At 32.4% G+C, this 16,694-nt stretch overlaps 2 non-coding genes across 2 annotated transcripts; both read left to right on the top strand.

The window, feature by feature from the left end:
* Positions 1–1,636: 1,636 nt before the first annotated feature.
* TRNAV-GAC (transfer RNA valine (anticodon GAC)) lies at positions 1,637–1,709 on the top strand. Its single transcript has one exon. It is a non-coding gene; the product is annotated as a tRNA-Val (tRNA).
* A 5,650-nt stretch (positions 1,710–7,359) lies between these two features.
* Positions 7,360–7,432, top strand: TRNAV-GAC (transfer RNA valine (anticodon GAC)). Its single transcript has one exon. It is a non-coding gene; the product is annotated as a tRNA-Val (tRNA).
* Positions 7,433–16,694: the final 9,262 nt, after the last annotated feature.

Raw genomic sequence — 16,694 nt, 5'->3', positions numbered from 1 at the left:
TATTTTGTTTAGTAAATATAATGATCAGAATTGATAATAAGTGAATATGTCACCTTGAAATGCAAAGTGGAAAATAGCGTCCAAATTATTAGAAAATAGGAAAATAAGTTTAGAAAGATTTATATTTCTAAGAAAACAATGTGTCAATTGTACTTCCAGACTAGATAGTGATGAGATACCCATGTGTCAGTTTCTGCAGTGTAGTCATTTTCACATTCGCCTAACAAGCAAAAGGTCCCCAGTTTGAACCTGGGCAGAAACAATCTTTTATTTTTAGAATTTTAAAATAATGGATTTTTTGTTGAAATGCTCAGTTAAAATGCAATCAGATAAAAAGTTTATTTTAGCATGCCATACTGAATTTAAAAGATCATTTTTTATTGGATGGTGGTCGCAACTTTTTCATGTAGTATCTGTAGTGTAGTGATTTCATGTTTGCCTCACACGTGAAAGGTCCCCAGTTCGAAATTGGCAGAAACATATTTTGTAACCTAAACACTTTGAATTCAATAATTTATGTTTTGATAACTATCTACTGTTGCATTGCTCAATGAAAAAGCAAGCAAAAAATCATATTGCAGAATATCAAAAGTCAATTTGCTTTATACCATGCATATTGGATGGTGTTGCATTCATGAGGTAACTGTAGTGTAGTATTATTCACATTTAGCCAAAATGAATAAAGTTCCCCTTCAAAATTGTTCAGAAATACATTTAAAATTGTTTAATTTTTATTAAATACAATGATCAGAACTATTAATTAGTGAATGTGTCCTCTTGAAATGCAAAGTGGAAAAATAGCGTCAAATTTATTAGAAAATAGAAAAATACGTTTTAAAAAAAAATTCTTAGAAAACCGTTTGCCAATTGTACTTCCCAACTCAATAGTAATGAGACCCTCAGATGTCAGTTTCTGTATTGTAGTGGTTATCACATTCGCCGAAAATACAAAATGTCCACAGTTCGAAACTAGGCAGAAATAAGCTGTTATCTTTAGAATTTAAAAATAATGGATTTTTGGTTGGAAATGCCAAATAAAAATGCAATCAAATAAAAAGTTTATTTCAGAATGCCATAATGTATGTCAAAGATCATTTTTTATTGGTCGGTGGGTGATACTGTTTTCATGTAGTTTCTGTAGTGTAGTGGTTATGACGTTCGCCTCGCACGCGAGAGGTCCCCAGTTCGAAAGAGGGCAGATGCATATTTTGTTACCTAAACATTTTGAATTCAATAATTTATATTTTGATAACTATCTACTGTTGCATTACTCAATGAAAAAGCAAGCAAAAAACCATATTGCAGAATATCAAAAGTCAATTTTCCATCTACCATGCATATTGGATGGTGTTGCATTCATGAGGTACCTGTAGTGTAGGGTTATTCACATTTACCTAATATGCATAAGGTCCCCCTTCAAAATTGTTCAGAAATACATTAAAAAAATATTTTGTTTAGTAAATACAATGATCAGAATTGATAATAAGTGAATGTGTCCTCTTGAAATGCAAAGTGGAATATAGCGTCAAAATTATTAGAAAATAGGAAAATAAGTTTAGAATTTTTTTTTATTTCTAAGAAAACCATGTGTCAATTGTACTTCCAGACTTGACAGTGATAAGAAACCCAATAGTCAGTTTCTGTAGTGTAGTGGTTATCACGTTCGCATGACACGTGAAAGGTCCCCAGTTTGAAACTGGGCAGAAACAATCTTTTAGTTTTCGAATTTTAAAACAATGGCATTTTTGTTGAAATGCTCAGTAAAAATGCAATCAGAAAAAAAGTTTTTTTCCGCATGCCATACAGTATGTCAAAGATAATTTTTATTGGATGGTGGTCACAGATATTTCATGTAGTTTCTGTAGTGTAGTGGTTTCATGTTTGCCTCACACGTGAAAGGTCCCCAGTTCGAAATTGACAGAAACATATTTTGTAACCTAAACACTTTGAATTCAATAACTTATGTTTTGATAACTATCTACTGTTGCATTGCTCAATGAAAAAGCAAGCAAAAAATCATATTGCAGAATATCAAAAGTCAATTTGCTTTATACCATGCATATTGGATGGTGTTGCATTCATGAGGTAACTGTAGTGTAGTATTATTCACATTTAGCCAAAATGAATAAAGTTCCCCTTCAAAATTGTTCAGAAATACATTTAAAATAGTTTAATTTTTATTAAATACAAAGATCAGAACTATTAATTAGTGAATGTGTCCTCTTGAAATGCAATGTGGAAAAATAGCATCAAAATTATTAGAAAATAGAAAAATAAGTTTAAAAAACAAATTCTTAGTAAACCGTTTGACAATTGTACTTCCCAACTCAATAGTAATGAGACCCTCAGATGTCAGTTTCTGTATTGTAGTGGTTATCACATTCGCCGAAAATACAAAATGTCCACAGTTCGAAACTGGGCAGAAATAAGCTGTTATCTTTAGAATTTTAAAATAATGGATTTTTGGTTGGAAATGCCAAATAAAAATGCAATCAAATAAAAAGTTTATTTCAGAATGCCATAATGTATGTCAAAGATCATTTTTATTGGTCGGTGGGTGATGCTGTTTTCATGTAGTTTCTGTAGTGTAGTGGTTATGACGTTCGCCTCGCACGCAAGAGGTCCCCAGTTCGAAAGAGGGCAGATGCATATTTTGTTACCTAAACATTTTGAATTCAATAATTTATATTTTGATAACTATCTACTGTTGCATTGCTCAATGAAAAAGCAAGCAAAAAACCATATTGCAGAATATCAAAAGTCAATTTTCCATCTACCATGCATATTGGATGGTGTTGCATTCATGAGGTACCTGTAGTGTAGGGTTATTCACATTTACCCAATATGCATAAGGTCCCCCTTCAAAATTGTTCAGAAATACATTAAAAAAATATTTTGTTTAGTAAATACAATGATCAGAATTGATAATAAGTGAATGTGTCCTCTTGAAATGCAAAGTGGAATATAGCGTCAAAATTATTAGAAAATAGGAAAATAAGTTTAGAAATGTTTTTTATTTCTAAGAAAACCATGTGTCAATTGTACTTCCAGACTTGACAGTGATAAGAACCCCAAGAGTCAGTTTCTGTAGTGTAGTGGTTATCACGTTTGAAACTGGGCAGAAACAATCTTTTAGCTTTAGAATTTTAAAACACTGGAATTTTTGTTGAAATGCTCAGTAAAAATGCAATCAGATAAAAAGTTTATTTCAGCATGCCATACAGTATGTCAAAGATAATTTTTATTGGATGGTAGTCACAGATTTTTCATGTAGTTTCTGTAGTGTAGTGATTTCATGTTTGCCTCACACGTGAAAGGTCCCCAGTTCGAAATTGGAAGAAACATATTTTGTAACCTAAACACTTTGAATTCAATAATTTATGTTTTGATAACTATCTACAGTTGCATTGCGCAATGAAAAAGCAAGCAAAAAATCATATTGCAGAATATCAAAAGTCAATTTCCCTTCTACCATGCATATTGGAAGGTGTTGCATTCATGAGGTACCTGTAGTGTAGGGTTATTCACATTTACCCAATATTCATAAAGTTCCCCCTTCAAAATTGTTCAGAAATACATTAAAAAACTATTTTTTTAGTAAATTCAATGATCAGAATTGATAATAAGTGAATGTGTCCTCTTGAAATGCAAAGTGAAAAATAGCATCAAAATTATTAGAAAATAGGAAAATAAGTTTAGAAAAAATAATATTTCTAAGAAAACCATTTGTCAATTGTACTTCCAGACTAGATAGTGATGAGAACCCCAAGAGTCAGTTTTTGTAGTGTAGTGGTTATCATGTTTGCCTAACATGCGAAAAGTCCCCAGTTCGAAACTGTGCAGAAACGATCTTTCATTTTTAGAATTTTTAAAACAATGGATTTTTTGTTGAAATGATCAGTAAAAATGCAATCAGATGAAAAGTTTATTTCAGCATGCCATACTGTATGTCAAAGATAATTTTTATTTGATGGTGGTCGCAGATTTTTCATGTAGTTTCTGTAGTGTAGTGTTTTCATGTTTGCCTCATACGTGAAAGGTGCCCTGTTCGAATTTGCTCAGAAACATATTTTGTTACCTAAACATTTTGAATTCAATAATTTATATTTTGATAACTATCTACTGTTGCATTGCTCAATGAAAAAGCAAGCAAAAAAATCATATTGCAGAATATCAAAAGTCAATTTTCCTTCTACCTTGCATATTGGAAGGTGTTGCATTCATGAGGTACCTGTAGTGTGGGGTTATTTACATTTACCCAATATGCATAAGGTCCCCCTTCAAAATTGTTCAGAAATACATTAAAAAACTATTTTTTAGTAAATACAATGATCAGAATTGATAATAAGTGAATGTGTCCTCTTGAAATGCAAAGTGGAAAATAGCGTCAAAATTATTAGAAAATAGGAAAATAAGTTTAGAAAAAATTATATTTCTAAGAAAACCATTTGTCAATTATACTTCCAGACTAGATAGTGATGAGAACCCCAAGAGTCAGTTTCTGTAGTATAGTGGTTATCATGTTTGCCTAACATGCGAAAAGTCCCCAGTTCGAAACTGTGCAGAAACAATCTTTCATTTTTAGAATTTTTAAAACAATGGATTTTTTGTTGAAATGATCAGTAAAAATGCAATCAGATGAAAAGTTTATTTCAGCATGCCATACTGTATGTCAAAGATAATTTTTATTGGATGGTGGTCGCAGATTTTTCATGTGGTTTCTCTAGTGTAGTGTTTTCATGTTTGCCTCACACGTGAAAGGTCCCCTGTTCGAATTTGCTCAGAAACATATTTTGTTACCTAAACATTTTGAATTCAATAATTTATATTTTGATAACTATCTACTGTTGCATTGCTCAATGAAAAAGCAAGCAAAAAATCATATTGCAGGATATCAAAAGTCAATTTCCCTTCTACCTTGCATATTGGATGGTGTTGCATTTATGAGGTACCTGTAGTGTGGGGTTATTTACATTTACCCAATATGCATAAGGTCCCCCTTCAAAATTGTTCAGAAATACATAAAAAAATATTTTGTTTAGTAAATACAATGATCAGAATTGATAATAATTGAATGTGTCCTCTTGAAATGCAAAGTGGAAAATAGCGTCAAAATTATTAGAAAATAGGAAAATAAGTTTAGAAAAAAATTATATCTCTAAGAAAACCATGTGTCAATTGTACTTCCAGACTTGACAGTGATGAGAACCCCAAGAGTCAGTTTCTGTAGTGCAGTGGTTATCACGTTTGAAACTGGGCAGAAACAATCTTTTAGCTTTAGAATTTTAAAACACTGGAATTTTTGTTGAAATGCTCAGTAAAAATGCAATCAGATAAAAAGTTTATTTCAGCATGCCATACAGTGTGTCAAAGATAATTTTTATTGGATGGTAGTCACAGATTTTTCATGTAGTTTCTGTAGTGTTGTGGTTTCATGTTTGCCTCACACGTGAAAGGTCCCCTGTTTGAATTTTGTCAGAAACATATTTTGTTACCTAAACATTTTGAATTCAATAATTTATATTTTGATAACTATCTACTGTTGCATTGCTCAATGAAAAAGCAAGCAAAAAAATCATATTGCAGAATATCAAAAGTCAATTTCTCTTCTACCATGCATATTGGATGGTGTTGCATTCATGAGGTACCTGTAGTGTAGGGTTATTCACATTTACCCAATATGCATAAGGTTCCACTTTCAAAATTGTTCAGAAATACATTAAAAAAATATTTTGTTTAGTAAATACAATGATCAGAATTGATAATAAGTGAATATGTTACCTTGAAATGCAAAGTGGAAAATAGCGTCAAAATTATTAGAAAATAGGAAAATAAATTAGAAAGATTTATATATCTAAGAAAACAATGTGTTAATTGTACTTCCAGACTAGATAGTGATGAGATACCCATGTGTCAGTTTTTGCAGTGTAGTCATTTTCACATTCGCCTAACAAGCGAAAGGTCCCCATTTTGAACCTGGGCAGAAACAATCTTTTATTTTTAGAATTTTAAAACAAAGGATTTTTTGTTGAAATGCTCAGTTAAAATGCAATCAGATAAAAAGTTTATTTTAGCATGCCATACTGAATGTCAAAGATCATTTTTTATTGGATGGTGGTCGCAACTTTTTCATGTAGTATCTGTAGTGTAGTGATTTCATGTTTGCCTCACACGTGAAAGGTCCCCAGTTCGAAATTGGCAGAAACATATTTTGTAACCTAAACTCTTTGAATTCAATAATTTATGTTTTGATAACTATCTACTGTTGCATTACTCAATGAAAAAGCAAGCAAAAAATCATATTGCAGAATATCAAAAGTCAATTTCCTTTATACCATGCATATTGGATGGTGTTGCATTCATGAGGTAACTGTAGTGTAGTATTATTCACATTTAGCCAAAATGAATAAAGTTCTCCTTCAAAATTGTTCAGAAATACATATAAAATTGTTTAATTTTTATTAAATACAATGATCAGAACTATTAATTAGTGAATGTGTCCTCTTGAAATGCAATGTGGAAAAATAGCATCAAAATTATTAGAAAATAGAAAAATAAGTTTAAAAAAAAATTCTTAGAAAACCGTTTGCCAATTGTACTTCCCAACTCAATAGTAATGAGACCCTCAGATGTCAGTTTCTGTATTGTAGTGGTTATCACATTCGCCGAAAATACAAAATGTCCACAGTTCGAAACTGGGCAGAAATAAGCTGTTATCTTTAGAATTTTAAAATAATGGATTTTTGGTTGGAAATGCCAAATAAAAATGCAATCAAATAAAAAGTTTATTTCAGAATGCCATACTGTATGTCAAAGATCATTTTTATTGGTCGGTGGGTGATGCTGTTTTCATGTAGTTTCTGTAGTGTAGTGGTTATGACGTTCGCATCGCACGCGAGAGGTCCCCAGTTCGAAAGAGGGCAGATGCATATTTAGTTACCTTAACATTTTGAATTCAATAATTTATATTTTGATAACTATCTACTGTTGCATTGCTCAATGAAAAAGCAAGCAAAAAACCATATTGCAGAATATCAAAAGTCAATTTTCCATCTACCATGCATATTGGATGGTGTTGCATTCATGAGGTACCTGTAGTGTAGGGTTATTCACATTTACCCAATATGCATAAGGTCCCCCTTCAAAATTGTTCAGAAATACATAAAAAATATTTTGTTTAGTAAATACAATGATCAGAATTGATAATAGGTGAATGTGTCCTCTTGAAATGCAAAGTGGAATATAGCATCAAAATTATTAGAAAATAGGAAAATAAGTTTAGAAATTTTTTTTATTTCTAAGAAAACCATATGTCAATTGTACTTCCAGACTTGACAGTGATAAGAACCCCAAGAGTCAGTTTCTGTAGTGTAGTGGTTATCACGTTCGCGTGACACGTGAAAGGTCCCCAGTTTGAAACTGGGCAGAAACAATCTTTTAGTTTTAGAATTTTAAGACAATGGCATTTTTGTTGAAATGCTCAGTAAAAATGCAATCAGATAAAAAGTTTATTTCAGCATGCCATACTGTATGTCAAAGATAATTTTTATTGGATGGTGGTCACAGATATTTCATGCAGTTTCTGTAGTGTAGTGGTTTCATGTTTGCCTCACACGTGAAAGGTCCCCTGTTTGAATTTTGTCAGAAACATATTTTGTTACCTAAACATTTTGAATTCAATAATTTATATTTTGATAACTATCTACTGTTGCATTGCTCAATGAAAAAGCAAGCAAAAAATCATATTTCAGAATATCAAAAGTCAATTTCCCTTCTACCATGCATATTGGAAGGTGTTGCATTCATGAGGTACCTGTAGTGTAGGGTTATTCACATTTACCCAATATTCATAAGGTTCCCCCTTCAAAATTGTTCAGAAATACATTAAAAAAAACTATTTTTTTTAGCAAATACAATGATCAGCATTGATAATAAGTGAATGTGTCCTCTTGAAATGCAAAGTGGAAAATAGCGTCAAAATTATTAGAAAATAGGAAAATAAGTTTAGAAAAAATTATATTTCTAAGAAAACCATTTGTCAATTGTACTTCCAGACTAGATAGTGATGAGAACCCCAAGAGTCAGTTTCTGTAGTGTAGTGGTTATCATGTTTGCCTAACATGCGAAAGGTCCCCAGTCCGAAACTGTGCAGAAACAATCTTTCTTTTTTAGAATTTTTAAAACAATGGATTTTTTGTTGAAATGATCAGTAAAAATGCAATCAGATGAAAAGTTTATTTCAGCATGCCATACTGTAAGTCAAAGATAATTTTTATTGGATGGTGGTCGCAGATTTTTCATGTAGTTTCTGCAGTGTAGTGATTTCATGTTTGCCTCACACGTGAAAGGTCCCCTGTTCGAATTTGCTCAGAAACATATTTTGTTACCTAAACATTTTGAATTCAATAATTTATAATTTGATAACTATCTACTGTTGCATTGCTCAATGAAACTGTGAGCAAAAAATCATATTGCAGAATATCAAAAGTAAATTTCCCTTCTACCATGCATATTGGATGGTGTTGCATTCATGAGGTACCTGTAGTGTAGGGTTATTCACATTTACCCAATATGCATAAGGTTCCCCTTTCAAAATTGTTCAGAAATACATAAAAAAAATATTTTGTTTAGTAAATACAATGATCAGAATTGATAATAAGTGAATATGTCACCTTGAAATGCAAAGTGGAAAATAGCGTCCAAATTATTAGAAAATAGGAAAATAAGTTTAGAAAGATTTATATTTCTAAGAAAACAATGTGTCAATTGTACTTCCAGACTAGATAGTGATGAGATACCCATGTGTCAGTTTCTGCAGTGTAGTCATTTTCACATTCGCCTAACAAGCAAAAGGTCCCCAGTTTGAACCTGGGCAGAAACAATCTTTTATTTTTAGAATTTTAAAACAATGGATTTTTTGTTGAAATGCTAGGTAAAAATGCAATCAGATAAAAAGTTTATTTTAGCATGCCATACTGAATGTCAAAGATCATTTTTTATTGGATGGTGGTCGCAACTTTTTCATGTAGTATCTGTAGTGTAGTGATTTCATGTTTGCCTCACACGTGAAAGGTCCCCAGTTCGAAATTGGCAGAAACATATTTTGTAACCGAAACACTTTGAATTCAATAATTTATGTTTTGATAACTATCTACTGTTGCATTGCTCAATGAAAAAGCAAGCAAAAAATCATATTGCAGAATATCAAAAGTCAATTTCCTTTATACCATGCATATTGGATGGTGTTGCATTCATGAGGTAACTGTAGTGTAGTATTATTCACATTTAGCCAAAATGAATAAAGTTCCCCTTCAAAATTGTTCAGAAATACATTTAAAATTGTTTAATTTTTATTAAATACAGTGATCAGAACTATTAATTAGTGAATGTGTCCTCTTGAAATGCAATGTGGAAAAATAGCGTCAAAATTATTAGAAAATAGAAAAATAAGTTTAAAAAAAAATTCTTAGAAAACCGTTTGCCAATTGTACTTCCCAACTCAATAGTAATGAGACCCTCAGATGTCAGTTTCTGTATTGTAGTGGTTATCACATTCGCCGAAAATACAAAATGTCCACAGTTCGAAACTGGGCAGAAATAAGCTGTTATCTTTAGAATTTTAAAATAATGGATTTTTGGTTGGAAATGCCAAATAAAAATGCAATCAAATAAAAAGTTTATTTCAGAATGCCATAATGTATGTCAAAGATCATTTTTATTGGTCGGTGGGTCATGTTGTTTTCATGTAGTTTCTGTAGTGTAGTGGTTATGACGTTCGCCTCGCACGCGAGAGGTCCCCAGTTCGAAAGAAGGCAGATGCATATTTAGTTACCTAAACATTTTGAATTCAATAATTTATATTATGATAACTATCTACTGTTGCATTGCTCAATGAAAAAGCAAGCAAAAAACCATATTGCAGAATATCAAAAGTCAGTTTTCCATCTACCATGCATATTGGATGGTGTTGCATTCATGAGGTACCTGTAGTGTAGGGTTATTCACATTTACCCAATATGCATAAGGTCCCCCTTCAAAATTGTTCAGAAATACATTAAAAAATATTTTGTTTAGTAAATACAATGATCAGAATTGATAATAGGTGAATGTGTCCTCTTGAAATGCAAAGTGGAATATAGCATCAAAATTATTAGAAAATAGGAAAATAAGTTTAGAATTTTTTTTTATTTCTAAGAAAACCATGTGTCAATTGTACTTCCAGACTTGACAGTGATAAGAACCCCAAGAGTCAGTTTCTGTAGTGTAGTGGTTATCACGTTCGCGTGACATATGAAAGGTCCCCAGTTTGAAACTGGGCAGAAACAATCTTTTAGTTTTAGAATTTTAAGACAATGGCATTTTTGTTGAAATGCTCAGTAAAAATGCAATCAGATAAAAAGTTTATTTCAGCATGCCATACTGTATGACAAAGATAATTTTTATTGGATGGTGGTCACAGATATTTCATGCAGTTTCTGTAGTGTAGTGGTTTCATGTTTGCCTCACACGTGAAAGGTCCCCTGTTTGAATTTTGTCAGAAACATATTTTGTTACCTAAACATTTTGAATTCAATAATTTATATTTTGATAACTATCTACTGTTGCATTGCTCAATGAAAAAGCAAGCAAAAAATCATATTGCAGAATATCAAAAGTCAATTTCCCTTCTACCATGCATATTGGAAGGTTCATGAGGTACCTGTAGTGTAGGGTTATTCACATTTACCCAATATTCATAAGGTTCCCCCTTCAAAATTGTTCAGAAATACATTAAAAAAACTATTTTTTTTAGCAAATACAATGATCAGAATTGATAATAATTGAATGTGTCCTCTTGAAATGCAAAGTGGAAAATAGCGTCAAAATTATTAGAAAATAGGAAAATAAGTTTAGAAAAAATTATATTTCTAAGAAAACCATTTGTCAATTGTACTTCCAGACTAGATAGTGATGAGAACCCCAAGAGTCAGTTTCTGTAGTGTAGTGGTTATCATGTTTGCCTAACATGCGAAAGGTCCCCAGTCCGAAACTGTGCAGAAACAATCTTTCTTTTTTAGAATTTTTAAAACAATGGATTTTTTGTTGAAATGATCAGTAAAAATGCAATCAGATGAAAAGTTTATTTCAGCATGCCATACTGTAAGTCAAAGATAATTTTTATTGGATGGTGGTCGCAGATTTTTCATGTAGTTTCTGCAGTGTAGTGATTTCATGTTTGCCTCACACGTGAAAGGTCCCCTGTTCGAATTTGCTCAGAAACATATTTTGTTACCTAAACATTTTGAATTCAATAATTTATATTTTGATAACTATCTACTGTTGCATTGCTCAATGAAACTGTAAGCAAAAAATCATATTGCAGAATATCAAAAGTCAATTTCCTTTATACCATGCATATTGGATGGTGTTGCATTCATGAGGTACCTGTAGTGTAGGGTTATTCACATTTACCCAATATGCATAAGGTTCCCCTTTCAAAATTGTTCAGAAATACATAAAAAAAATATTTTGTTTAGTAAATACAATGATCAGAATTGATAATAAGTGAATATGTCACCTTGAAATGCAAAGTGGAAAATAGCGTCCAAATTATTAGAAAATAGGAAAATAAGTTTAGAAAGATTTATATTTCTAAGAAAACAATGTGTCAATTGTACTTCCAGACTAGATAGTGATGAGATACCCATGTGTCAGTTTCTGCAGTGTAGTCATTTTCACATTCGCCTAACATGCAAAAGGTCCCCAGTTTGAACCTGGGCAGAAACAATCTTTTATTTTTAGAATTTTAAAACAATGGATTTTTTGTTGAAATGCTAGGTAAAAATGCAATCAGATAAAAAGTTTATTTTAGCATGCCATACATAATGTCAAAGATCATTTTTTATTGGATGGTGGTCGCAACTTTTTCATGTAGTATCTGTAGTGTAGTGATTTCATGTTTGCCTCACACGTGAAAGGTCCCCAGTTCGAAATTGGCATAAACATATTTTGTAACCTAAACACTTTGAATTCAATAATTTATGTTTTGATAACTATCTACTGTTGCATTGCTCAATGAAAAAGCAAGCAAAAAATCATATTGCAGAATATCAAAAGTCAATTTACTTTATACCATGCATATTGGATGGTGTTGCATTCATGAGGTAACTGTAGTGTAGTATTATTCACATTTAGCCAAAATGAATAAAGTTCCCCTTCAAAATTGTTCAGAAATACATTTAAAATTGTTTAATTTTTATTAAATACAGTGATCAGAACTATTAATTAGTGAATGTGTCCCCTTGAAATGCAATGTGGAAAAATAGCATCAAAATTATTAGAAAATAGAAAAATAAGTTTAAAAAAAAATTCTTAGAAAACCGTTTGCCAATTGTACTTCCCAACTCAATAGTAATGAGACCCTCAGATGTCAGTTTCTGTATTGTAGTGGTTATCACATTCGCCGAAAATACAAAATGTCCACAGTTCGAAACTGGGCAGAAATAAGCTGTTATCTTTAGAATTTTAAAATAATGGATTTTTGGTTGGAAATGCCAAATAAAAATGCAATCAAATAAAAAGTTTATTTCAGAATGCCATAATGTATGTCAAAGATCATTTTTATTGGTCGGTGGGTCATGTTGTTTTCATGTAGTTTCTGTAGTTTAGTGGTTATGACGTTCGCCTCGCACGCGAGAGGTCCCCAGTTCGAAAGAAGGCAGATGCATATTTAGTTACCTAAACATTTTGAATTCAATAATTTATATTTTGATAACTATCTACTGTTGCATTGCTCAATGAAAAAGCAAGCAAAAAACCATATTGCAGAATATCAAAAGTCAATTTTCCATCTACCATGCATATTGGATGGTGTTGCATTCATGAGGTACCTGTAGTGTAGGGTTATTCACATTTACCCAATATGCATAAGGTCCCCCTTCAAAATTGTTCAGAAATACATTAAAAAATATTTTGTTTAGTAAATACAATGATCAGAATTGATAATAGGTGAATGTGTCCTCTTGAAATGCAAAGTGGAATATAGCATCAAAATTATTAGAAAATAGGAAAATAAGTTTAGAATTTTTTTTTATTTCTAAGAAAACCATGTGTCAATTGTACTTCCAGAATTGACAGTGATAAGAACCCCAAGAGTCAGTTTCTGTAGTGTAGTGGTTATCACGTTCGCGTGACATATGAAAGGTCCCCAGTTTGAAACTGGGCAGAAACAATCTTTTAGTTTTAGAATTTTAAGACAATGGCATTTTTGTTGAAATGCTCAGTAAAAATGCAATCAGATAAAAAGTTTATTTCAGCATGCCATACTGTATGACAAAGATAATTTTTATTGGATGGTGGTCACAGATATTTCATGCAGTTTCTGTAGTGTAGTGGTTTCATGTTTGCCTCACACGTGAAAGGTCCCCTGTTTGAATTTTGTCAGAAACATATTTTGTTACCTAAACATTTTGAATTCAATAATTTATATTTTGATAACTATCTACTGTTGCATTGCTCAATGAAAAAGCAAGCAAAAAATCATATTGCAGAATATCAAAAGTCAATTTCCCTTCTACCATGCATATTGGAAGGTTCATGAGGTACCTGTAGTGTAGGGTTATTCACATTTACCCAATATTCATAAGGTTCCCCCTTCAAAATTGTTCAGAAATACATTAAAAAAACTATTTTTTTTAGCAAATACAATGATCAGAATTGATAATAATTGAATGTGTCCTCTTGAAATGCAAAGTGGAAAATAGCGTCAAAATTATTAGAAAATAGGAAAATAAGTTTAGAAAAAATTATATTTCTAAGAAAACCATTTGTCAATTGTACTTCCAAACTAGATAGTGATGAGAACCCCAAGAGTCAGTTTCTGTAGTGTAGTGGTTATCATGTTTGCCTAACATGCGAAAGGTCCCCAGTCCGAAACTGTGCAGAAACAATCTTTCATTTTTAGAATTTTTAAAACAATGGATTTTTTGTTGAAATGATCAGTAAAAATGCAATCAGATGAAAAGTTTATTTCAGCATGCCATACTGTATGTCAAAGATCATTTTTATTGGATGGTGGTCGCAGATTTTTCATGTAGTTTCTGCAGTGTAGTGATTTCATGTTTGCCTCACACGTGAAAGGTCCCCTGTTCGAATTAGCTCAGAAACATATTTTGTTACCTAAACATTTTGAATTCAATAATTTATATTTTGATAACTATCTACTGTTGCATTGCTCAATGAAACTGTAAGCAAAAATCATATTGCAGAATATCAAAAGTAAATTTCCCTTCTACCATGCATATTGGATGGTGTTGCATTCATGACGTACCTGTAGTGTAGGGTTATTCACATTTACCCAATATGCATAAGGTCCCCCTTCAAAATTGGTCAGAAATACATTAAAAAAAGATTTTTTTAGTAAATACAATGATCAGAATTGATAATAAGTGAATATGTCACCTTGAAATGCAAAGTGGAAAATAGCGTCCAAATTATTAGAAAATAGGAAAATAAGTTTAGAAAGATTTATATTTCTAAGAAAACAATGTGTCAATTGTACTTCCAGACTAGATAGTGATGAGATACCCATGTGTCAGTTTCTGCAGTGTAGTCATTTTCACATTCGCCTAACATGCAAAAGGTCCCCAGTTTGAACCTGGGCAGAAACAATCTTTTATTTTTAGAATTTTAAAACAATGGATTTTTTTGTTGAAATGCTCAGTAAAAATGCAATCAGATAAAAAGTTTATTTTAGCATGCCATACTGAATGTCAAAGATCATTTTTTATTGGATGGTGGTCGCAACTTTTTCATGTAGTATCTGTAGTGTAGTGATTTCATGTTTGCCTCACACGTGAAAGGTCCCCAGTTCGAAATTGGCAGAAACATATTTTGTAACCTAAACACTTTGAATTCAATGATTTATGTTTTGATAACTATCTACTGTTGCATTGCTCAATGAAAAAGCAAGAAAAAATCATATTGCAAAATATCAAAAGTCAATTTCCTTTATACCATGCATATTGGATGGTGTTGCATTCATGAGGTAACTGTAGTGTAGTATTATTCACATTTAGCCAAAATGAATAAAGTTCCCCTTCAAAATTGTTCAGAAATACATTTAAAATTGTTTAATTTTTATTAAATACAATGATCAGAACTATTAATTAGTGAATGTGTCCTCTTGAAATGCAATGTGGAAAAATAGCGTCAAAATTATTAGAAAATAGAAAAATAAGTTTAAAAAAAATTCTTAGAAAACCGTTTGCCAATTGTACTTCCCAACTCAATAGTAATGAGACCCTCAGATGTCAGTTTCTGTATTGTAGTGGTTATCACATTCGCCGAAAATACAAAATGTCCACAGTTCGAAACTGGGCAGAAATAAGCTGTTATCTTTAGAATTTTAAAATAATGGATTTTTGGTTGGAAATGCCAAATAAAAATGCAATCAAATAAAAAGTTTATTTCAGAATGCCATAATGTATGTCAAAGATCATTTTTTAAATCACAAAAGTTTATTGGCATGAGAAAAACAATGACAGATGAAAAAAAAATTTGACACACTCGAAGCACAAGAACATCAGTAAACATAGAGTAGCAGATTAAGTGCAAGAGTTTGTCCCTATGCTGCCCGTCATTTTATATTTACTTTAAGTTTTTTGTTTTTTATATTTTTTGTATTTGTTATACTCTTTATTTTAAACAAATCCAGAAACATTCTAGAGTTAGGAACAAAATTAGTAAACAGTCTAGAATATTCCAGAGGGTCGACCAGTGGGATCCTCGGGAGAGCTAACAAGAGATTACCGAGAGACTCAGAAGGAGAAAGAAGCAAGAGTGGAGTTAACATCTGAAGTGCGAAGAGAATGAAGAGAAGAAAAGAAGGAGAAAGGAAAAGAAGAAAAAGAGTGTGAAAAGGAGAAACATGTCTCGGTCGAGGGGGGGGGGGGGAGCGAGTCGGGAGAGAGGTAGTGTGGGGAAAAAGGGTAAATTGGATTAGGAGAGGCCCGGGAGAGCTACTTGAAATTTAGTGTACCAGGGTGCCCAAACGCTGTGAAATTTGTCCACTGTGTTGTTCATCAAGGAAGAAAGATATTCCATCTTTGCCACAAACCAAACTCGGTTCATAAGTTCAGAACGGGTTGGAGGGATAGGAAGTTTCCATGATTTAGCAATCTGGAGTTTAGCTGCACAGGCTATATGCGTAGCCAGTTTATTTTCCGACTTGGATAGTTGGCAGGCTGGGGCACACAGGAGCAGCGTCTCAGGGGACAGGGGGGGGCAGTCCGGAATAAGCGACTGGATAAGGTTACGGACCATTGTCCAATAAGAGGCTATCTTCGGGCAGCTCCACCAGATATGATAATACGAACCCTCTTGGCCACATTGACGCCAACAGAGGTTAGAAGTGTTCGGATATATTTGGTGTAAGCGTTTGGGAACCATATACCATCTCGTGTAAACTTTATAGGAGTTTTCCTTGATGGATACGCTGATAGAACATTTAGAGATATTCAGTCGGACAGATTCCCACACGTCTTCTTCCAGGGGATACCCCAGGTCTGTTTCCCAGGCAAGCTCATGAGTTATGCGGGGGGGCGCAATTGGAGACAAAATGGAGTGATATAGATTAGAAATAGTGCCTCGGTCGGTGGGTCGGTACATGCATAGGCGCTCCATCGGAGTCGGGATATTTTGGATTGGCGAAGTCC

Source organism: Pseudophryne corroboree, chromosome 4 (assembly GCF_028390025.1).
Source record: "Pseudophryne corroboree isolate aPseCor3 chromosome 4, aPseCor3.hap2, whole genome shotgun sequence".
Lineage (NCBI taxonomy): Eukaryota > Metazoa > Chordata > Amphibia > Anura > Myobatrachidae > Pseudophryne > Pseudophryne corroboree.
The sequence above is the reverse complement of the archived record's forward strand: the minus strand, read 5'-3'. Positions and strand labels throughout refer to the sequence as shown.